Here is a 26,060-nt window from a genome sequence, read left to right as displayed (position 1 = left end):
AACAGTTAATTATTCGAGAACTTATAGCGGTCTTTAATAAGATTGATTTAAAATAGTTCATTGTTATTTATCACGTCTCGAATCAGCGTATCATATTTCATGCAAAGAATGAGTCACGTCCGCTTTCATTCTTTATCGTCGGTAACTAATCCTCCATCGACTTGGTGGCGCCTTGATGTCGAAAATTCGTTACTTTATAATATATACGTCTTCTATTTGTGGCTGCTCTAAAAGTATAATCGTAAACATATACAGTTGTTTTTTCGTTTACAAGTTGCGCAGAGAATATAACAGTTAAAGCATGTCAAAAAATTAGCTAGGATCGGATGCAATCACAAACATTTTTGTCGAAATAGACGAAGGATCCAAAATGCTCCGTTTCCCCTAAAAAATTGCACCTCCCGTCTATATGGGAAAAATGTAAAGATGTTTGTTTTGGTGCTTCTTCAACACAAATCTTTCGACGCGCTTTTGATGGTTGGTACATAGGCATTAAACTGTAATCCAAGATTAAACATTCCATATCTTCGTTAATGCACAAATTGAGAAAAAATAATGTCACAGATATTAAGGAGATAATAGAAAAAAACACTACTTAAGCAAAGCTTAGACCGTAGAGATCCGCGAATCGGAGTTGTAACTTTTAATTGCGAATAACTTTGCTTCTACTCTAAAACCCTCGCTATAAAACTATTTTAAAACGAAGCAGCCCACCCTTTTCAAACATTTGTCAATTCGTTTAAGAGTATTCACAGGATTGAACACTATCCAATTTGTCGAATGCTCTGCATCCAGTAATTGTCACAATCAAAACACGAAACGTACTAAGTGAATCGTTCGTAATTTCGTATACTCTTCCATAAAGGAAAGTTTCTCTTGATTTTCTCTCTTTGCAGTTATGTCCAGAAACTTACCGCAGTTTGCCTCCCGTTCCCAATATCCGACTCTAGTTTTAAGGAATGGAAACGACCCTCGTAACTTTATTCACCTATCAATGCAATTTCATACTCTTTTTTTAGATCATTGCGACTTAACATGTCTATCATAGTTAAGGGCAAGCTATTCATATGTCCTTTTCTTTTCACGTGAGAGGATTTACTGTTTGCGACAGGCGGTTACTTGCAGTAAGATGAGCACATTTGTGTATTAGTAGCGTAAGTTCTTAGATAAGTATCTTCAAATGTTCGTTATCTTTAAGTCTAACAACGATATTTTGCTTAAGACGTAAAGTGGTGAACATATAATAGTATGTGATGAGTTGCTGTGTTACTTTAAATAAAACATCGATGTTTTTCTATATCTATAACTTAAACTTCTTGGTAGCATTTGATGAGTCTAATAAGTTTCCATAAAAAATGTCAAACAGTTTGGTGCGAATCATTGTTGATAGAAAATAATTATTTTATTACCTAATTGAGACTTGCAACTTGCAAAATAAGTAAGCCTTTAGTCGTGGCAGCTGTGCATTTGCTTGTACCAAGACCGCCTTATCATAAATTAATTAAACTTTTTTATTTATCATCCAAGTTTTACACAGTCCATTCTCAATGAAGTTTCAAAGGCTCATCACTAGTTTAAATTTATTAAAAATTGTAAGGTAAAAAAATCCACGAAGCTCGAGAGAGTCTTGCTTAAGACTCTTCGTAATTTGTCAGTGGTCGTAGTAATAATCAACAATATTTTCCTGAACCTATTGGTAACCTGATGGACTAGCTGAAACAGCTAAATAAATTAGTGAGTAGATATAACCAGTAGGTCGAGGATTGAAAGCACGTCCAAATTAATTCTGATGCCTACACAGTGAAGAGCTTTTCACAGGTACAGTATGAAGCCTAGAATTAGGTTTGAAACAGTAGATTATACCAAAAATCGAAACCTGGAGACTAGAATTGTAAGGCCCTAAAACTTGAAAGGTAACTCAAGAAAATTAGAAGCATAATATTAAACGAGATGTGTGAAACTTAAAGCTTAAACCTTTACTTAACCCCCTGCCTCGCACTACAGTAACACAGCAATGTTGTTAATGGCTACCGGAATGACTATTGCCTCCAAAAGCTAACCGAACCACGATTAAATTTTAAATTAACGAGTGGCACATGATAGAAAGTCAGATCCCCTTTAGGTCTTGTGGTCGTCGCGTTTTGATCATTTATTTTAATAATCTTGAATAAGTAATATCAGCAAGATAATTAATTTGTTGCATTTAATGATTGATGAAATGATGATAAAGTTAAATCACACACCCTAAACATAATTGCAAAATTACGTTTTCAGTTCAGACTTAAAAATTAGGTTCTCCTAGATTTGATGGAATGCCAAGGTCCACGTTTTAAGCGTCTTTAAGGGTCAAGCGTTCAGGTTGTCAGCGTCCCACTGTAGCACGCTTGAGGCTTCAGTGCGGGATGTATTCTGCTGTAGCTCGTAAAGGGTAGCTATTTCATACTTTGTCACATACAAGTCCATACAAACATCAATCATTTCGAGAATTTCCACAAATTTAGACGAACGACAAAATATATAAATTAAACTTCGGGGCAAGATATTGCAATTAAAACATAACCAACTATGTACTAATATTAACTTTTTTGGTACTACGTTTATCGAATTCCGAAGGAAGCTGATGTTACACAACGGTTAACAGTATAATTTGGGTTTGTATTCTTTTTTACGTAGGTGTTTACTTAAGGGTTTTTAGAAACAATGAAATTTACCATTCCTTTTTTCAATATAATGCACTTGATTTTTATTTGAAATATTTTTTGTTAAGTTTATCAGTAATTTTGATTTATAGTCACACTTCGTCTTGTTATTACATTTTGCTATAGTTATTATGTTTTGTATTTCTTTGTAAAAATGGTATTTCCGTTAAATAAATAAATAAATAAATAAATTGAGCAAACATTTACACCAAACATAATAACGAGTTCAAACTATAAAAATTAACGGCAATTTCTATACACGCCATGCAGCATTCAGGTTAGATTAAAAATGTTAATTTCAAAAACAAATAAATTATAAACAATTGCAAACTTACTACCTTCATTAAATAACGACGACAATTCAAACCAAGGTGACTGTTGGTGCTCAGGAGATGAGGCGGACGGCTTTCTCCTTCTAAAAAGTCGCGTGGTTCCCAGCTTTGAAAAATGTTTGCATCTTCGTATGTATATATATATTTAGGTATATGTAGTGGGGAATTTCTAAACCTGAAAGTATAACTGGAACGTGAAGCGCTTGTATCGCGAACTTCAAGGTTAAGCTAAGGCTGAAAGTCACAGCGAATTGAATCTAAAGTTGAAGTCGTGTCATAGAAAAAGGTTTAGGTGTTACACCAAAATCTTAGAATTTTAGGAATTAAGCATTATTTTGCAATTATACCTTGTCCTGAAACCTGAGAAGACAAGGATCACAAGAGGCCGTTTTGTAGTGCAAATATTTATCACGAGCCGATTCCTTTAGGAATATTAAAATTACTTCAAACAAGATTATTATGCACATTCGAACAACCGGTCGCCACTTTATATAAATCAAGAAATTTTAAAATATCCTACAATAATTAATTGACGTATATGAGATCCCTTTCAGGTTACAAGTTGATCACTCCATAGAAAATGCTGCCCCCTTTAAAAAAAAATGGAAACAAACCGCTTCAATGGTACAACAACTGAGAGTGATTAATGAAAAACTAGTGAATACGTATTGTGAATTTGAGTAAACCGGCTTCAATTTCGCGAAAGTAATACTAATACGAGTAATACTCGAACCAATGTTCCGCTGTGTTGATACTAATTTTACTCAAATCATTAACTAGTCTTTGTTGCTGGTAAACATACTAATTATTTCTACTAAATCTTTGTTTATCACAATGAGTGTGACACTCAGCTTATGTAATACTGTTTCTTATTTGAAAAACTGGTTACCAACTCGAAAACGTTACTCTTCGTAAATTTTACGACTTGTAAATGAAAGGTTACGAATCACACTGCTAAAAAGTTTCGTCCCTCAATCCACTACATATATTAAGTATATAAGTTAAAAATGGGGCGATAGAAGGAACCGGATCAAATATTTTTTAATAACAGACCGAGTTTGCGGGCTTCATTTCCAGAATTCGTATATCCAAAGACGTTTCATCAATATTCTTCAACTTAACTATATAAAGAGTACACACAGGAACCTATATCTAGACGATACTGGGTTTGTTGTAATTACAGATGTAGGTAATATTGGCTCTTTGAGGGTGGGAACACTCCCTTTAACGGGTACTAGGAAACCTAGGATTAATTTTGCGGTAAACACTCCGACTATGTTTTTCGTAAACGCAAACAAACGCTCCCGTTTAAACTTAACAATTCATGTAAAAACAATGGAATACTCTTTAAATAAATTCTAACTTTATTCTACACGAACTTTACAACTGGCAAGACTTTTTTCTTGCAACAATACACTCAAATGCGGCTAACTACCGAACACCAAAACAAAACAAAAATGCAAATACAGTTCAACGCCCAACAAACCAAAAAATTTTTGTAACTTGCTGGGGTGAAATACTGACATGGTATTTAACAAGTCCTGATATTCATCATCTCCATGCCCAACAACTGTTTGGGTACTTTAATTTCCCAGTTAAGTATTAGTGTCATTTGACTGACGAGTTTTGTATTGAACTTTTGTCAATATGTCAGCGACGACATGAGTCATTATAGACACTTAGCAATGTGACAGGTGCGATCGGGAAAGCGACAGTAAACGTGGTCTGCTCTGCCTCAGGACGATTTTGGGTAAATAAGTTTATTTAAAATGTAAAACGTGAATTTGAGTGTTAGAATGTAAGAAACATATGGTCGATTTCCGAAACGCATATTATCGCGAAAGTTAATTGATTTCAAGTCGCACGGGATAACAAAGGATACAGGTGCACGATTTCTTTTGTGCGTAATTTTGTTATGTAAGAGGGGACACCTCAAGCGCTCCTTATTGGTGTTGCATGTGAGATTAGAGGAAGTAGGAGTTTGAATGACGTTCTTTTAAATAGGAAAAATAAGGAAGAGACGGGTCTGTTCGTCTCGCGACGCGAAAAGAGCGTGTACGTTTCTATACGCTAATTTTGTCAATTGTATTTGGCTTTTTTGTTTATTTGAAGGCCCAGTTTCGTCGCAATCAGAATGATCTGTGCACATGCAGTTAAATTAAATTTCTTGCCAAGTCGCAAAGATGAAGTATTAACCTCAACTCTATATCACGAAGCTCGAAACCTGAAAACTAGGAAGTCTGCAACTAAAGGCGGAAGTTTGAAGCACAAAGTACAAAGGAAATTTTAGTTGGAAACTTCCTTTAATTTTCAACAAATTTGTGCAAATAAATCACACACTAGATCACTGACTTGGCATTTGGAGGCAAATTGAAATGACCCATTAGTTGTTCCATACACGACTACCTGTGTAATAAAACTTCATTTTCAATTACAAAACAAAATTGTAAATTGTCGAGAACAGAAATACATTACCGCTTTTACTGTTTGGTGCTGTATAAATTTGATGTTGCAAAATTAATTACGTACTTCAAAGCCCGGACTGACGAATAATGGGCATTCACTATGTGCTTGACAAGGTACTATTCGAAAGCAGATCCTATGGCAAGATGTTGCACAAATATATGTTTACGTTATTATTTAGGGGTGTCATTTCAAGAATTTCGTTGGGTGCTTCTCGTCTATTACCTAGGTATATTCTCAATTCCATCAATAAAAGTACGTAGACTGCTTTATTAATTCATTTCAGAATGTGATGGACGTTTACTACAAAATTACAGTTCTCGTTAATGAAAATAGCCACTTCTGATCATATCACGCCACGTCCAGAAATGACTCTATCGCACGACACCGTCTCTTTAGTTTTTCCATTGGCAAGTAGGTACTTTTTAATAAAAGTGAACGTTCCCTCATGCCTCATTAGCGCCGAGGAGAGCAATTTCGTTATGAAGGTAAAGTAATGATATTCCGAATTTGCAGAAGGAATGCACAACATAATTTTTGTTAAGAGTGCACAAGATTAAATTTTGTGCGATAATAATGCTAGAAGTTTAGAAATTAAAATTCATGGTCATTAAATTTTATTTTAAATGAGAATGAGCGCAACCTTATCTTTTCATTTTTAGTTTCTAGTAACTATATATTTTAATGGTCAGGTCACTATACAATACATTTTTTACCACACATTCCTGAGTTCAATATATCACGTTTTAAAAGTTTTAGCGCCTCTCGAGTATAAAAGGTAATAGAATAAATAAATACCAATTTTATCCAGAATTAACTTGCTTACAATTTATAGATGTTACTTTTAAAGGAAGGAGGTCCATATTTTACGAGATGAAAATGCTTGCAAGGTGACGCAAACGGTATTGACTTTATTTTCATCTCTCGAAAGAACCAACGTTTGTAATTAATCGTATTCTAAATGAGAAAAACAAAATCAAAATGCCTCCAGGATTTTCTTCGATATTAGTTGTTTACGTTCTGAACGCTCGAATGGGTTACAATACCGAACAGATAACTTAAATTAGTTTGTGTTCCACATTTTCCACAAAGGGCGTCTTACGCACGTCTAATCAATTTCTTTGAAGTAACCTTCAAGTTCTCGCAAAACTGAAGGCGATGTAAACCAATAGACGCAACGTGTGATCCTAGTCCATAGAATATAATGTCTTATTTAACTTGATGAATTTGGTTTGATGTGTCTCCACTAACGTGGAAAGCGCGTATGTCAACGATTTTCTTTCTGCTATCTTTTACTAATAATAATAATAGTTTATGACATAATTACTTACAGACTTTTCAATTCTGAACTTTGGTTTTAAATCCATTTATTTTGTCCAAAATCGGTATGAAACCTTCATTTTCATCCCTACTTTATGTCAGGAAATTTTAGTTTCCATGACAGAGGCAGTAAAACTTTTCCAGACTACTTTTCCTACCGACCTATCACTTTTCCGGCCGCACCCGGCACATTGGTAATGTCTGACTCCTGTCATCACTGACAGATTGATATTAATCAAAAGTTCTATATGAAAATTGAAAATTTATATTAAAATACGATTTAGAATTTAATACAAAACTCATTATTAAAATGGTACTACTTGACTCGAAAATTAAAGTATTCGGCCCCAAAGTGGCCTCGTACTTCAATATTTCCTCGCAAATAATGCGTCATTTTCCAGACTTTACTAAATTCAGTCACATAATTGACAAATAGGTAAAAAATCAACAACCAAGGTCTCAATGTCTTTGTCTCATCAGAAATACCATCATACTTAGCCTGGAGGTTTACGTAAACATGGAGCTCTGCGTGGAGTGCTTCGGGACGGCGTGGCATTGTCGGTTCTCGGGGAAATGTTTTGCATTGGTTTGTCGTAGAATGCCTTGTAGTGGTGTGATATTCAGGCAATTAGTGGAGGCTGTCGGATTCCCTGTGAGGTCTCAGAAAAAGCTCCCGAAAAGGATGAAATGATTGTACTAGGAACCCACTTGTCCATTCGCGGGTTATTAAAAATTTAAGTATGGAAAGAAATGGAATTTATCCGTGTAACTTCAACAAAAATTAGCCATACTAATTTGTAAATTTTAATAACTGTTGGTCTTTAATAGCAAGAGATATGTAAATTAAAAAGGCGCATTTACGTAAAGAAGTGAAAAACTTGCCTTTTGGTGAGAATTAACAAAACTTGCGTAAGAAGAATTCTATCAACTACTTTGACAAAAATATTCAGCATCCCCTTTTGGGAATCTCTGAAAAAAGGTGGCGTTTTGTTTCCACCCGCCAGCGCTTTTTCGTTAACCAGCATGCGCTTGTCTTAATCAGCCATTTTTCATCGAAAAGTATTAAATTTTTGGAGGATTTCTACAAAGTATCTGTCCAGTCAAGATCGAGTGCAGATATCCCGGGATCCTAAATCGCTACGCAGAATCTTCCCGGAAGCAGATCTGGAGATATTAGATACGAAGCGTTGAAAATTTCCATCGGCCTGACAAGCAGGGACTTGCTTCAATTTCAGTAATTAAAGAGGTACATTTTGATTGATTTATTAGGTTTAAATTTGAATATTTTAAAATTTAAGAATAGATAATCTGTTTATTAGGTTAAATTATTTTTGATCAGTAGTTGTATCTTTACTTTAATTAGGTTTAGGGTTTAGGTTAGGGTTAGTTGGATTGTTTTAATATTTAATAATAATAATATACTTAAATTGTTATATCCTTATTGAAATTATTTGTATTCTACAAGGAAGAGTCAAAGAGTTTGGTAAAATACAGGCCAAAACATTTTAGGGTATAAATTTTTAGATCAGTATATGGTTCTAAATTTTGATTGCAACTTGAAAATTAATGAGATAGGTAGTGAAAGCGGAATGAACTGCATTCTTCCCTTATTTTATACCATGTTTTACCCAGGCTAGCTGGACGCAAACGTATCGAAAAGGTAAGTTCCAGAGGTACTGCAATAAAACAAGACGAAGAGATTACCAGAAGAACTACCGAACCACCCTTTTATTTGTAAGCATTCGTTACAGAGGGTAGGAGACCCTGGGGCGAAATCAAAGGATTTTTGATGTCTTCAAACCGGACCGGACCGAAACCGTTATTCCTTCAGAAATGGAAACTTATGAGAAACGGAACCCTTATTATTATCCTAAAAATTTCGCCGACTTTTCACTAGCAAACTGTATTAACAATCCGTAGCTTAACATAACTTCACGAAATTGAAATAAAGCACTGAGGAAATATACGTAAACTCTTACCAACATAAAAATAATCATGGTATGAAGTATCATAACCTCACATTTCGATGAAAGTAACTGATCTTTTTATTAAGATTGTGGAAAATTTAGGGCTTCTTCCGCATTTTTTTTTTGAAAACGATGAATTAAGGAGCCCTCTAACAGTTTTTATTAATTTAATGCTCGTAGCTCGGGGTCCGCATAACGCCATGTAACCCCTGGGCCCTGGATGGCATTGACCATCATGTTTGACACAGCTTCTACAATCTCGGGGAAACAAGGGCCCTTTAGGATCGAAAACCAGTGAACTTGTCTGCAGAAAGTCAAACCTTATACTTCTTTGGTGGCGGACAATTTTCCATTGCATCCATGATAGGAATTGACGTTTACAAACACAACTGGTATTGCAAAACGTCAGTAGGGCGGTTTCCAAGGCTAACCTGACCAAAGATTGGTTTCAATTGAACAATCCTCGTACTTACCTTATTTTGGGTTGCATTCAGTGACGGGGGGCATCGAAAACTAGATGAATGTTTGGGTGTTCTGCTCCAGATTTGAAGACACCATGGTGTAGAATATAGTAACACGCATTACTACCAGGGTTCGCCCCTAATTGAGTCATATGTCCCATATCAATTTAATCTCGTGAAATCCCCGATTAAAAATGAGCTGCCTAGTCGCCTTTGGAAGTTCAACTTAAGTACGATTTTCCATGTAAACAAAAAAACGAAAACCAACGTAAGTTTGGCGATTTTGAATGGAAGTGCATCACTAAAAAACGACCTGAAGTTTTACAAAAAGTAAAACAAAAATACCAGGTGGTCCACCTCAAAGAGCAATCGTAACAGAAAGAAAATGAGTAGTACACTTCGCAAGTTCACAAACGTTCATAAGTGTAATGAATTTTTCAGCATTTTGCTAAATCCTTGACGTAAATTTATTGACAACTATTTATTATTGCCGCAGGATGTTCCAGTTTAGTCAATAGGCATTGGCTATGATTTATGTAAAACAGAACGTTATTAATACACATCCTGTCAATAACTATTTATTGCGATATATACCACGTGCATTTAGATGATGTACCAGATACCAAAAAGCCTTTTAATTATAGATTAACGTTTAATGGAAAATGCGCGTTTTAGAGGAGCGAAAAGTGTTTAACTGCGAGATGGTTTATTTTAAAACTTGCTTCTATTACCCTTTTAATTTGAATTTAATATTTATCAACACAAAGAGTGAGCTTTACATTAGAAATTATGGGGATTGATCGCCATAAACAACCATCTCTTGTAATCTATAGTGACTCTTGATTGAATTTTAAATTACAACAGTTAACGAGACATAAGCTAAAAAATTATACTGCTGGAAATTTAATGTCGTTACAGTGTATATCGCGGGAGCATCTTAAATGTTAAACTTCTAAGTTTCGCCACACTGCAGCTGGTACATTCAATATCTGTAGCCTTGTAATTTTATTCTAAAATTGATAGAATTCGAAAGCTGATTGGAAAGCATTTTTAGGAGGAAAGCAATTTTCTTTCCATGCACCGGATATCATAACGATGCAACTAGGGACGGAAAGTAGGTTGTAAGTTACTAGATTGTGACCAATAAGATTGCATAAGCAGTTCTATTGTGTGCAGGTAGGTATACGTATCAGTCATGATTTCACAATGTGATGTGATACTACAAGAAAAAAATAGTATTAGAATGGTAAATAGTTTTTTTTTGCTAGGACTTGGAGTAGATTACTGGCGGGCATGTAATTCTCCTGGAGTCTGTATATGCCGATACTTTGACTATATTTTGTAATACACAAGTTATTCGTCACTAGTAATTGTTATTTACATAGTAAGTCAGGTTTATTGAAAAGTACGAGGACGCGCAGCGTCCGAGTATCTCTTTAATGCCTATAAGTCAGGTGGACTCACTTTCATGACATATTATGTATAAAATTTTACTTGAAACCGCTACATGTACATAACTTTTCCAAATTAAATTATTCATATGTGTGAAATTTTGATATCTAATCAAATCACGCATGCTAAAATCAGTTTATTTAATTGTTTCCTTAGAGATTTTAAAATAATAAAAACAATCAGTGTCATTTTTAATGCAGTTTATGCTTTGTACTTTTCAACTATACAGTCTTTATAACTAGGTACAAAAGCAGGTATCAGTGACGAAGAGTACCTACGCGTGACGTTGTTATAATGTAGCCGAAGCTGCGGCCGCCGTAGTGCAATATTCGCTCCCCACAAAGTCAAGAAAGAGGCACGAAAAGGCGTACAAACCTTTTAATGACTGGCGCAAAACGAAAGGAATAATTACTTCCACACATATATCATTAATTGTTAGTAATTAAAAAACCATTATCCTTTGTGTAGGTATATTCATATTTAAAAATATCCACATAGTCTGCATTATAATTATCCAATCGTTGATTGAATAACTTATTCAATGAACGATCTAATTGTTATTTTGCATGTACTAGGACTGTAATGGGTGTCAGGCAAAAATATTACAGTACTAGTCAGGTAAAGATCAACTTTCTAATGTCAAAATAGCCCTGAAATTTAGATTTTCTTGACGGTTTCAGATACATATTGTTACACATAAACTAGTTACGAAAGTATGGACTATTTTCAACGAAATTATAACATATTGTTGTGCAGTTTATTTGGCTTCAGCACCTAAAATAACTAAGACATTCAATTGTTCGCATAAATTTATAAAAGTGTATCACCCTCTAGATCACCCCAGATAAGTAGTCTCTTTATAGCTGCGTTAGTTATTTGATTTCACGTTTCACGTTTTATCGCCGAGTAAGCAAACGTTAATTCTTTCGAACAGGCGGTATTTTGCTAGAGAAAGAGGAACGGAACTAAGAATGGGAAATTGTTTTAAATAACGGGTGATCAAAAATGGATTGCTGTCGAGTCGCCTTTGGAGTTCAAGTTAAATACAATTTCCCATGCAAACAAAAATTCCAAAGGTAACTCGACAGCAACTCATTTTTGATCGCATAGTAGTAGAGAAAGGCGTTAATCGTGGCTTTTTGGTGGTGGACGTTTGAAACTTAGCTTTGAAATCCCATAAGCCGTTGCAAAGTTATCTCGTACTCTCAACTATCACGATATCACGAACAAAGGAACAAAAAATCTAGGAAAAAATTCAAATTAAATTAATATAAAGGAAAGTACAAACTGAAGTCTTATCATAGCTACTGTTATAATTGTTTCCAATTAGCAATCTACGATTTTAACTTTTTTTACAGGAAAGAACATACCCATAGTATGTTGCTTCTCCTAACTTCGTTTTCAGCATATTCTGTCTCATATCCTGTTCAGATTGGTATCAAAACCTCTATAGCATCGAGACTGTTTTTGAATTAAATTGGTGCGCATATACCGAAGTTGATGTCCTCCTGGTCACCGAAATAACATGACACTCAATTCTTGGACGTATTCCGAACTAAATTTACAGTATAAATATTGTTGCGTAAACTACTTATTTTGGTGTCAGCACCATCAATAATGCTGGACCACCCTGGGTGTGGTATAATTTTAATGTTTAAGCATAAACCTGGTGGTTATAGCTACGAATAACCACAAAGTTGGTTCATTTTACTTGAATTTGTATTTCAATGTTTGTTTTTCTTTTTGTCTTTTCAGTTGAGATAAGGTGTTACACGTAAGAAATATCTAGTTGAATTTGTCTGTTTTTAAAAGGTTTTATTTAATCGTCGAATAAGAAATTTTCTGCCTAAAAAGACCAAAACTAGATTTAATGAATATTGGAAACGGTGATATTCCTTCTGTCGCAAAAATCCCATTGTGTTCTTAAGTAGGTAGTATACTGTTTTAAAGTAGATGTACCGATTGAATACCTTATAGCCTGAAGTCCTATTGCTGGGTCCCCTCGTCTGTGAAAAGCCTCCCTGATAAAATTCCAACCTCCAGGGAAAGGCCTCTCCAAAGCGGATGAGAAGATCTGAAATGAGAAGAAACTAAACTTTGATTCGGTGTAAAAACTGTGACAAAAAGTTCATGAAAGATAGAGTACCATGGCTGGGTATTCCAGCAAGGAACCATTACTATTGCTTGGTTTTTTTTAGCAATGATCTTTTGTGAGCATCTTCATACAAGATTTAACGATGGAAAGCCTCCCATCCTCCTTTTTCACACGAGTCCGGTGCTGGGAGCGCCAAAAGTTTAAATATGTTGATAAACCTGAAGGACCGACTTTGGGTTGATTGGTTTTAACCAATTTCGAGGTATTGTGGAACTTTATCCTTCTTTTTAATGGTGAACCCTAAACGTTCTGCCACCTTTGAACTTTTTAACTGATCCGGAAAATACTTTCCAAATTATCGGACAATCATCTAAAATTTTCTTTCCCTCGCTGTCCAAAAAAGAATTCTATGACACCGATCTAAGGATAGGGCGTGGAAGACATTCGAGAATATCTTTTGCTGGATCAGACTTCTTTTCCAATTCTTTCCGTGTCTCTTCAGCTGCGAACCGTTTGGTTATTTGCTCATCAAGCGGAATCGATACTCCGCTTATAATGCCGCTAACTAGAATTGTAATTTGCCTACAAAATTATCCTGTTTCAATGCATTTGCGCCCACACATGACTGGATTAATTTCCGGTGGCTGATGCGTTGGGAGGTTAAAAATGCAAGGATAAGAATAGTGGTATTACGAAATTCTTTATCAGAAAAAAGAGCAGCTACCTCAGAGTGACCCTCAGGTACCTTTATTAGCTGATGATTGGTTGCTTAGCATATTTTGCGCGCCCTCATTAGCGATTCACCCTAAACTGCAGAAGTGGGTGCCACCAAATTGAGTCCGAGTCCGTCATCGATTCCTCATCTGAGAAGCTAGCTGTCGGGCGCGCCTGCAATAAAGCCGAAAATATAAGATAATAGGCCAACCTTGAACCCCTAGCGTAAATATTCACACAATAATAGTTCCAAAAAATTCCGATTGATAAGTCGCGATGGCCGACTATTATTTCATGTAAAAAAGAAATCCGCTCAAAATCTTGGCATCGGAACGAATAAATTTTAATACAGCATTCATATGCTAACTGTACTAAAAAAGTAACATGCATAATTGCATATTCTATGTATTAGACTTCATTTGAAAGTACTAAATAATAGAAAATGATGAATCCTGTGGCAAATCGATACTGTAAAATACGACACTTTTTCTGGTAGTTACCTAAGAGAACAATAAATAATATAGCAATTTTACTTACTTGAGCGCTCTAATAAATCATTTTTACTCCTTTTAATATTTTTATTGAAACTTTTCCCATTGTTCTCAAATCTCTATCGAAAATATTTACGTCTACACCGAGCGCACCAAAAGATTGCAATGAAGACTGAAGACTGGTTGTTGCGCCGAGTGAATAAAAGTTAGAGGGGAGTCAGGGACCTTACAAGGTAATTTACTTTAAAATTTAAGAAAACCAACATTTGAAGTAAGTAGATTTTTTGTGGTTTAGCATTACATGCTTTTTGACATAAAATTTAAATTGTGATTCGAGTTTGATATAACAAGAAAATCTGACGTTGCGATTGATGGATTCATGAGTGAATTTGAAAATTCAAATGTGCATCCAATATCAAATGAAGCATTGTTGCTAGATCCTACAATTCAAAATCAAGGTGTTGAGATTTTGGGAAGTTTCCATATTTAAATGCTTGATATTTGAGAAACGCACCTTCGTGCCCTCCCCTGCGGGCTCCCTTTTGGGGATTCTAAATTTTCGGAATTGTAACTGATAGCTAATAATATCTAAATAATATTGTAGTATGCACAGCCGATATAACGTGAATCGTGATACTATAATAGTACAGAAAAGTTTGTTACTTGATTATTCTTAAAATCAACAGTGTGTGCGGGATTTGGTGTCATTATTGAAACAGCAAAGGAGAAACTAAACTCTATAGTAGGCACATCTATTGTGATTTTCTCATTGTCCTAAAAAATATGATACGCAATTTCAACACAATTTGTTTCAGGAGAATTATACTCATTTTCTACTATTTTTGGTACAGTGAATACGCGCAAATCCAAGTTGTAGATGTAAACACGTTAACTCTCTCGTGATTTTTATGTCTGTATACAGCAAAACAGAAAATTTCCCAAGAGTTCAGTTACCCAACCTTTGCATGCTATTTTATCGCGGAAGTAACGATGCAATTGATTTTTATGATACAACAAATAAACACAACATCCCTTTCAAGGCTTAAAGAAAGCTGAGCGGGTAATTACCTCCACGACAGTCGCAGGAATAACGAAAGATGCAAAATAAACAAAACGGTGCGAATTTTACGTGCTAATTTCGCCCACTGCACGGCATGTAATCCCAATACATAAATATGCATTGTCTGCACACGGAATTCGTTTTATATATGTATCGAGAAGCTCCACAGGGTCGGTTACTAAAAAAAAAGTGGTGCCATAAAACAACACCCGTACAAACCCTCATTTTGCAACAGATGGACAATGTTTAACTCGTAGTCTACCGAAAGTATTTCATAAAAGCATAATTATAAAAGGAATAAAATTTCAGAGTAAAGCTTTAACCTTAATTAAATTCCACTTTAATTAAACTGATATCAAAAGAAACTTTCAGAATTTTAACAATAGTTAGCGAATTACAGTTTCCGTCGGCACATTAGTAGTAGAAATCAATTAGTAAAACGTGCAAATAATTGAATGCTACAGAACGTAATTTTAAGGATGGAAGGCATTAAAAGTTAAACAAAACTTTTTAAATAACGAAAACGACTTGGGGCTCATAAATTTAATATTCAGTTTAAAATTAGAACTAATAACGTTTAAGCTTTGTTATAATTGACTTCTGAGTATTTAAGAACACGGATCAAATTTCCCCAAAACTTGAAACCCGAAGGACGTGACCAAGCATGTAATCGATGTGGAATATATAATATTTAATGCCCTCATATAAAATGCAAATTACATTACTAAATCCTAGCGTGCACGTGTGTGAGGAATGAGGATGAACTTTTTTCAAACATGCACATTTATTTGTAATCACTCTCGGCGGAACTATTTATAACAGTTTTACTTTAATCTCGCTGTATATGGTTTGCACATATATTTTACGCGCGAAATTTGTTTCCTCCCTTTATGTCCAATGAATAAAATTGAAACTGCAATATATTTCTAAAAAACACGACTGTAACTATTCCTTGCAGAACGATAGTCGAATCATACAAAGTTACGAAGAGCTATTAACCGAACGGATTTAGCGTTAAAATGTAAATTTATTTTCGGTTGATTATACATTCTGGCAAACATTTTCCTTTTGTTTGGGTTTTGCAATAACACCCGCAACTACCGGCCTATACAGGGTCATTCTTGACGAGCGTCAGTTAGAAAACCTTTGAAAATGAAACTAAACTGATAAGTCCTTTAAGGTTTTGGCACATGATGAATTGAACTAAAATATTTTCAAGATGGCGCCACTTCCGGAAATACAGGAAGTAGCCATCAACTTTGTTATTTTAAATAGGGACCCCCTATTTTTTCTACATTTTCGGATTCTACGTCAAATTTGGAGTACAACGATACCCCATAGTTGACCCTTTGCTCCAAGCGCTTCGCCGATATTCAAGTTTTTATGTGAAAAATTGAATTTGCAGGGGTAAAATTTATTATTCGAAAACGGTGAGAGATATTGCAACACAGTTTTCACTGATTTATTAAAGAAAGATCGAATTTTCTTATGGTATGCGTAACACTCTAAGAAAGTGAGACTACGCCACTTTTTCAAAGCTCTCAACTTTTAAATATTTAAATATCCATAACTCCATTTTTTCAAATGGCAACCCCCATTTTGTTCTTCACCCTTGTTTTCCTTTTTCCTAGACCTTTAATTTGATACAAAATGTCATAAGCTGCTTCAAACGGTTTCCGAGATATTCCATGTTTTAGTTACTTCTTGTAGCAAATTAATAAAAAAATTAATTCGCTTGATGTAATTCTTTTGTTTTTATTATGATAATGTTTAAACATTACCATAAGAAAATTTGATCTTTCTTTAATAAATCAGTGAAAACTGTGTTGCAATATCTCTCACCGTTTTCGAATAATAAATTTTTAAAATTACCCCTGCAAATTCAATTTTTGACATAAAAACTTGAATATCGACGAAGCCCTTGGAGCAAAGGGTCAACTATGGGGTATCGTTGTACTCCAAATTTGACGTAGAATCCGAAAATGTAGAAAAAATAGGGGGTCTCTATTTAAAATAACAAAGTTGATGGCTACTTCCGGTATTTCCGGAAGTGGCGCCATCTTGAAAATATTTTAGTTCAATTCATCATGTACCAAAACCCTTAAAGAACTTATCAGTTTATCTTCATTTTCTAAGGTTTTCCATATCTTTCTAACTGACCCTCGTCAAGAATGACCTTGTATAGGTTCGAACAGGAGGGAAGTTGGCCTCCGTTTAAAAAGTTTTACAGTACTTGTCCTCCCATTAGGATTATTATTTCATTTTACTTTAGATTGTTTATGTAATCGAAGTGGGGGATGCAAACAATTTTTGTTCGTCAATTAGAAAGTGGTTTTTATTTCTACAGTCTCAAGTACAGTATGTAATTTAAGATAGCATTGGAAAATTCATTACACAAAGATATAATAAGATATAATTTCTTTTGTTTTTTATTAAACGGGAAATTGCAACCAGAAAACTGTATCATAAAAATTTTTAAAATGCCCTTTTGACCTCTTTTACTCCCCTCCTCCAGGATTTCCACAAAACTGATGTGATGAATGTCCTAAATGTTAGCCATCGAATTTTTTGGGTTTTTGGTCCAGCAAATGGCCAGCCTTGTAGATAATAGATATGGGGTTTCCATGGTTGGTTTCCTCCCACTGGGTTATTACTTCTCCAATATCGTTGTCATGTTGGTCCAGTATCTTTTCATTTCTCTTAACACCTTCCTTTATTTCATCAACTTTGCTTCTGTTTAGTTTCGCTTCCACAATTATGAACTTCTTCTTTTCGTCGGTTACATTCTATTTCTACGGCTGGTATTTTAACATTGGCTTCTGGAAGTTTTATTCCCAAATCCATTTGGACTCGCTCTTCAAATCTTTTCTCATCATCTTTTATCTCTTGCCTCAGATCTGGTGACAGCATTCTAGTTTGATACTAAGTTTCTTGCCTGTTTTTCTCTATTCATAGTTCTAAATCCTCGAGTCTCCTGGATTTCTTCAATTTTTCTCTCCATTTTGTCTTGGCCTGCTTGTGAAGCGCCTTCCACTTTATGTTGCTTTCCTGTACGTCCTTCTGCCTCTTCTCCATTTTGTTCTGACCTCGATGTTCTCTTCTAGCGGTCTCTTGAACTTGGATTAGTATCTCGATCATGCTGGTAATTCGATGCATTCCTTCTTGAGTAGGGCTGGTTTCTGATATCGGCATCTTGCTAGGCATCTTGTCTTCAATAGCTTTGCAAAATCTCAAAATATCTTAAACTTGCATGAAAATGTTTTGTATCACCGCCGCCACTGTTCCTTTTTTATACCCACTAACTAACAAAATTGCCGTAAATAATGGGAAACAATCTAACTTTTACTCTTGTCTATAGTGTTTTGTAATTGTTAATGCCCTTGTGGTAACTTATTTGTGTCACTTTTACTCGTCATTTTTCGATATTCATCTAAATAACCCTGAAAAATTTACAAAATAAAATCTTCAGTAAAAGCTCGCCGTATTACAATCGACAAAATAAAAACTTGAGCTTAACATAAGTAATATTTATTTGGTTGAATGTTCCTGAGACCTTGACCATTTTTAAACTTGGAAATTTTTCTTCCGCATAATTCAAAGCAAAAATCGCAAAAAAAATAACGCCAAAAATGCTCTCGTTACAATATTAACTTTCATTGACCCATTCATTTTGTTCGAAGTAGAGATAAGGAACACGACATAAGGGATGCAAACGGTTTTATTTTTTATACTGTCAACTTTTTGCAAATAAATTATAAGACATCGGCAATCGGTTTGATATCCATTAAATATTAGACGAACGGATCTTAAATCCTTGATGTCGCTCTTCATTTGAATTAGTTGACACAAAACTCCTCCATGCGCTCTTATGGAAATTAATTGTGATTGTCTACATAAATCCAGTATTTAACCTTTCGTTTGGGTGTATAGAGGGACACAATTTGAATTTAAAAAAGTAATTGGACGTAATTAGAAGGGAGTAAATAACAAAATAATAAAGCATTTTTATGGTTTATGGCAAAATCATATTCATCTGAGTAGATAAGCAACACCGATCCTAGACCATTCCAACCTAAAGATCTGCGCATGCGCCAAGTTAAAGGTCCTTCTCAAGAGTCATTCCAATTACTGATCATGCTCCAAGTGAATATCACTGAAGGTCATAGACATGGATTCCTTCCTGAACTGAATGTTACTGAACGTTAGATGGTAGTTTTTCCCTGAATTTAAGGGGAAGCAGCTTTCTTTTTACTGAATGGTTAGCGATGGGCATACACCAAGGTCATTGATATTGATTATCGATTTCGGGGGATGCGCATGGTCACTAATCCAATAGAATTGCAGCATCACGCGGTAACGACGCATAGTTTATGAAATAAAAAGTTGCCATACTAATGACAGATCTAAAATTTATTAGTTTTGACAGCTGCCGGGTATAGCGAATTTGTGTTTTCTCCCAAGTATTCGAAAGATTTCAATCGACGTCATTAAGTTTGACAGTGACCCTCCGACGCCTTCGACTTCACCATCTGCACGTAATAAAAATCTCAAATTTTGGCTTTTGGAGCCATCGTGGAATCACCTCTTTATGGCTCATCATAGTCGTAGAAAAAATAGTCTACGAAACTCGCATTTAATGGCGATTAAGACACTCATAAACATTGCGCAAGTCGCCACATATTATCAGAGTTTTCTCCAAAGCTGAAGACAATGCCGTTTGATACCGTTTTTCCAATCGTTAAGGTTGCCACCCTTAAGTTCATTCCTCTCACCTCCATAACAGCATTCCGCACTCTTTGGGGGTCCACCGTTGTATGTGGCTTTGGAAGGGGATTCCTTCGTTCTTCCTATTCATGGAACACACCTATTGCATACAAAAGACTCCACTCTCCATTTACTTAAAAACAAGTCTTAGATTACTAAATACATTGAATAAAGTACAGTATTCTGTCAGAGGAATTAAGTAAGCTTTAAAATCAGGTACGTAGGAGATATTTCAAGGGTGTGTATTCTTAAGATCATTTTTTCATGCTGGAGGATTCTTCAACGTTTTTTTTGGAGCAAGTACCTTGAGACCGAGTATTAAAACTACGACAAACTTTAAAGATCCTGCGGTATAAGAGTAGTCTGAAAATGAATCTACCATGGATCTCGTGAACGTGCCATGCCAGCTGGTATAATAGGTACAGCCAGGGTCAAAGATAGAAATTACGCGTAGGATATCTCAACTGTAGTCCAAGAAATTCCATGTTCCAGATTCTGGTGACTTTTCCTCTGCCAAATAAAACGGAACCCTAATTTAGGATTCAAGTTAAAACTAATCACTGAGAACTGGTTAGGGGGTTAGTTCACGTATCCCATATAATAGAGATTGTGCATGACCGCGTTTTCTCTTCATATTCCCTATAGAATAAGCAATCACTGAAATCGTGTTTTCGTGTAAACCATAAATAACGTGTGCTGAACTTTTTCTCGTTTGGAAGTGTAATAGGTGGTTAATTTTAAACAGCAATCGTCTTATGTAACGTACCTACCTCTTACAATCGAAATAATAAAAGATTTACTTCGAATTATATTCTCTCTCGCTTACTTTTGTAACCGTTTCGGTTAAGGAAATCATTTAATGTTAAGTAAATTTTATGTTTGTCTTCATCTTTCTTTACGATGTTTTATTACCAACCCCTTTTACTGCGATGGTCGATCGTGTAGTAGTAAAAGTCTTTTAGTTTTTTCCTTATAGTTTACTACTTCCACCTCTTCATGCGGATGACACAATTTTTCTTTCTTGCGTTCCGTGCTTTTTTTTGGAGTGTCGCACAGGTTGCTTGACTGATGCATCAACAGTACAAGTTTTGGTAAGTAATTTGCTATTTGTGAAAAAATGATTACCCTTGTGAGTAGAAGAAAGCGTCAGCTATACCGGGTAGCCCACAATGGATGCTGGATCATATTAGAAATAACGTTATATAACACACTAACGGGAATCCTTTACAGTATATTTAAATATAAAATGCCTAGGGTTCACATTTAAGTTAATAGAGTGATTGTACTGCTACTGACCCTTGTGGCTTTAAAGTAAAGCTATACCCAAACATTTATGATGAAAGCCTTCATCTGCATCAAAAAGAGGAAATTTTGTTGGCTTTTTGTGAAATAATTCCATCACGTTTAATCGGTAGGGCAAAACGCCACACGTAGTGAGAATTAAATGTAAAGATAAATACGCACGAATCGTATCGCAGTTGAAAATCAAATGGGGAATATACGAATTCGCAACTACACGAAACCAAATAAGGGCGCATACATTTATTTGATTATTTCGTCAAAAGAAGTTCGAAATATACACAACGTGCAGATTGGATCAGATTTACACAATAACTGTTTGTTAGAAAATTCGGCGAGGAGTTTTTCAAAAGATTTTTCTCGTTGTCTGGCTCAACTAAGATGAAAGTCAAATTTTCAATTTCTTTTAACTGCGCCCTGGACTCAGTGGGAACGTTTTCTAAATTCATATTTATGTAAATGACCCTCAATCCCTTGAAAACTTTAAGTATAAAGAAGAGTTTGTTTGGTTACATGTTGGACGCAGTTATAGTGCGAAATGGGAGATAAAGCTCTGTTCATAGTGGTGTCAACCAAGAAAATAATATAATGGCGCTACAAATTCCAGTGCAGGTTTAAGTAAAGTAACAAGTTAATCATTAGAAGGTGCAGTAACATCAAAGGGCGAGTCACACTTCAACAACACACATGAAACATAAACAGGTCGATTGCTGCACAATCGGTTATAATTAATGTGTTCGTGCAGATTTTTAATCAGATCACTGCAGGAGTCACGTTTGGAAAACTATAACTGCCTCTTTTACCAAAGCCAACGATGCCATGGAACTTTATAAGAATGAACACCACACATTTTTATTTAACCAAATGTAATGGTCAGGAATTGGTAGTGGGTATAACTTAACTACAGCCCTTTTGACAGCTACGATGCCTTTTCCAAAGCAAAGTTTGACAATGCGCTTTAAAAGTCAATGCAAAGTTGCAGTATTTTCATTGTCATTTAAAACAGACAACCTTGTCCAATTGATTGTGCGAGATTTTCGCGCTGTTCCAAGGTATGTAAATATTCATTTCACCATCGTCTCCAACGTAAGGAGATGTCCCGGTGTGAAGACTAAGAAAATTCAATTTGGTCATTACTGGTGGCAAGAATTCTTCTATCTCATTTAGTAATGTATAAAACTCCCCATGAATGAGAATGATGGGGATGATTCTATTCTACCCCAGTTTCAGCTCGTCCTGAGAAGTGAAGAGAGCCCGGAGGATGAAATCTAAATTCTATGCTTTTCGGAGTAATGGTAAAATTTGACGATTAGCGCTTACAATACTTGTTCCACAGTCGAAATGAATTATCCTACTTTACGTGGAGTAAAAAATGCGGCCGCCCACTCTCATTATTCCCTTTTGATCGAGACAGGCGTTGAGTTTTCTTAAAAATTTTGAAGGATCTTTTGTATTTTGTAAGACCAGAATACTTATTGATTGCACATTATTTTTCTTCCTACGCACTTTGACCCTTGGATCTATTGTGCGTGACCCGATTTTACTCGAAAAGAGGCAGTTTTTTAAAAAATCTGAGAGTCCTCTCCGGCTGCAACTCCCTAATCTGCTGAGGTGGTATTGCAGCCTCACCTAGGTCAGTTTCTTTGATTGTCTTAGACCAAGGGCAGATAGTTTTTTTTTGAGCTGGCTGGTGCCACACAGTAGGCTTTTTGGTTACCTGCAATGCCCTAATGGTTTGCCACCCACACTAACGTAACACGATTACGACTGGCTATTTCTTCCAGTTTTGTGATAATTATACAATGCACATATTTATTCGCCATGTGAATGGCCTCTGCCATTTGCCGATTTCGTTTTTATATGTTATTTGAATAGACACAAAAAACACTTTCTCATTGCCATTGTTTGAGCTCTACAAGATAGCGTTATGAAATCTTTGAAAATAACTGAGCTTTGACCGAAAAACAATTTCGTTATCATTAAATATCGAAGGTGGGACAAGAGAGTGTGAATTTTGGCGTCACCGTGACTTTTCCACGTGGCCTTTTCACTGCCGTCTCCACGCTTTCGCAGTATGATGAGGTCGGGCCCATGTGTTGGAGATGTGCTTCCGGCTTCTCGGTTTTTGGATGACCGTCAGTTCTTGTGATTATAATGTGTAATAGAAAAAAACTTTAATAAGAAATTTAAATGCGACGACTTAGAGGTGATTAGTCGAATTCGGAAAAAAAGTAATAAAGAATTGAAGTTTCTGAAGAAAGTCAGATTAGTGTTTGTGTTCGTGGGTGTATCGGTTAATGAACATCGCAGTATAAGACTGGATACTTAGATGATTGACATTACAAGTCAATTAGTTCTTTATTGAACCAAATTTGATCGATCGCTTGCATGCGTGGTTTCTATCGCTGGCACTGTCGCCACTTTTTATTTCTGTAATTATAGAATACATTTGTGTTGTGTTTAAATGAACAGTTTTGTATCAGTTTGAGCTCCAAAATTGCGATCCTGGAATTTAAGTGTTTCATGTCAATTGTTTTTATGAGTGACTTTATTTGTTTTGAGCTAACTGGACAGGTGTTTTGTGGGTGACTTATGACCGTTTGCACCGACAAATTTAAGCGGAGCTTAGCATAAGCGTAGCTTAAAATCTATGGCAATCATTGTCTCAATAATCGTTGCCATGGATTTTACGCTACGCTTTAGAGGTTGAGGTAGTTAACAAAAACAAAGGAATTCACCTGATACACCACCATGAGCCACATCAGTCGTCATATGAACGAAGTAAGGCGTTGTCTAGGTTTAGAGGTTTTTGACTTTTCACACTTGTCGTGCAGAATTGCTTAAATAAATATTAAAGGGACACCATTACCCTTCACACTGTCACACGTGCAAACACATCCTGAATCTTGGTTCTACTTTTTTTAATTCCTGGTAAACACAAGATTGATCTTACGCGAGATTTCTAGTTCATCTTAGCCTAACTTGTACGTTGTTCTGTATATCTTGAAACACATGAACATCACCCTCCGTTTTATTAGGGTGGATTTCGTTCATAACCTACTTGATATCCTCCCGGTATTTTCCTCATATCTGTCCCTTTTTGATCATGTCACAAGACTCATTTTACTCTTTTTAGAGTAGGCTCAAAGAATACTTTATTTTCTTTAGATCGGTATAAACACCAGAGTGAAAGGAACGCAAAATTTGAGTGTCGAAAATCCCAAATTTATAAGGATAGCCTTGTTCCGCCTGTACTACAAATAAGAAGGCGCCGAACAAAGCAGACATTTTACAAAAACATGATTTATACCCTGTCAGTCTTTAGAATAGTATAAATACTCTTGCAACGAGTTCAGAAAAAAATATTCTCTTCTCGAGCTTTTTACAATAAATCTCTTCCGCATAGGTACAGTGTAAAAAGCAACGCAATATGAGCTTTATAACGGGGCGGGTAAGTAACGTCGTCTCCCAGATTATGACAGAATTTACTGTGGGTGTGTACCAATTAGAGGCAATTTGGCATTAAATTCACATTAAACCCTCAGATATCGCTGTCTTTTGAACGTTTAATGTTTCACTAAATTTGTTGAGTCCCTGCTTGTACGTAACGGATTTCAGTTTAAACCCCATAGAATGTGTTGACTATGCCTCGAATATAGGAAGTAAAACCGCTACAGTAAGGAATCCTCTAAGGCAGTTCGTAAACTCTGGCTAAAACTTGAATTATTGAGGCATTCAGCTCACCCATAACTTTAAAGCACGTATCCTCAATGATTACAATGTAACGATTGCTGTAAATCTTTATTTATCTTTTTCGCATAGCAATTCGGGTCAGCGCACATAGGTTTACTAGCGATTGCTTCCGTAACTTATTATTTATGTTTATGTTTATCGTATAATGTGTTAGTATCGAAAATATCTGGGCCACGTGCCAGAAGTTTGTATATAAATGACACTAAACGTACCCTTTGGATAATATAATCAATTTACTTAGGTATAAACGTCTATGGAAGTGGCATCCCCGGTTTATTATTTCCGTATGTAAATGACATCATTATATACCTGCCGGACTAAAATGTAAAAAATTGTTTAGGTTAATATCTGCAAGCGATTTGCTACAGGTAGGCAGCAAATCCAATTCTCACAGCGTAGATTTGCGAATGAAGTAAATGATTTTATATTAGGTTCTATAAAAGTTTCAGGACTTTCTCATTTTGCGGAAACCGCAAGTTTTGGTAGAGCATGTTAAGGAAGTAGGAAATGACGTTGAATTTGATAACATAAAAATCGTATACAAAAGGAAATATGAGACTGGGTCGGTATATTTACTGCAAAAACATTTTTCTTGCAATTCCTTCCGAAAGGTAGACATCGTTGATATCGAACGTTCGCAAGATTACAATTAAAATTGGAGGAATCCAATTTTCTTCGAGATTAAATGCGTTCTGATAAGATCAAATCAAATTCGATAGTATATCTGACATGTATAAAGCCGATTCCGTTTGAGGGTAGGTATCCAATCTTCGCACAGCATGGGTAATTTGCGATCTTTTCATCATTAACAGCTACCAATTAATAAAAACGATTGTATTTTCCTACACAATCTGCTCTTTATAATAAAATACTGAGCAAGTTCAATTTAAATCTGCTATCAACGAATTTTTGGAAGTGGGATATTTTTGATAAATAAAAACCTATTCATGTAATTAACACGCTTGAGTTTCGACAACAAGCGGAAGTCGAAAGGAAAAGGAAAGGAATAGTGCAAATGCGCTATACTGTTGCACTGAGGTTTGTTGAAGTGGCATTCGTTTTGGTTGATAGTTAATTCTGATTGAATTACTCTTTGAAATACTTTTCCATTACATCAAGATGTCCATCAAAGGTTCTCTATAAAGAAATTAAAAAGAAAACGTCTCTTATTGGCTGGAACGAATTCTTTA

General features: G+C 35.5%; 1 protein-coding gene and 1 long non-coding RNA gene across 2 annotated transcripts in view; one reads left to right on the top strand and one right to left on the bottom strand.

The window, feature by feature from the left end:
- Positions 1 to 26,060, top strand: part of LOC116172759 (alpha-2 adrenergic receptor-like) — a 150,370-nt gene that overhangs the window by 79,405 nt on the left and 44,905 nt on the right. The window lies entirely within an intron of this gene.
- LOC116170872 lies at positions 12,500 to 14,141 on the bottom strand. The gene is made up of 3 exons (XR_004145336.1): positions 14,041 to 14,141; positions 13,535 to 13,677; positions 12,500 to 12,768 (listed from the first exon to the last, which is right to left on the bottom strand). It is a non-coding gene; the product is annotated as an uncharacterized LOC116170872 (long non-coding RNA).

The sequence above is a fragment of the Photinus pyralis genome, unplaced genomic scaffold (assembly GCF_008802855.1).
Source record: "Photinus pyralis isolate 1611_PpyrPB1 unplaced genomic scaffold, Ppyr1.3 Ppyr1.4_LG5, whole genome shotgun sequence".
Classification (NCBI taxonomy): Eukaryota; Metazoa; Arthropoda; class Insecta; order Coleoptera; family Lampyridae; genus Photinus; species Photinus pyralis.
The sequence above is the reverse complement of the archived record's forward strand: the minus strand, read 5'-3'. Positions and strand labels throughout refer to the sequence as shown.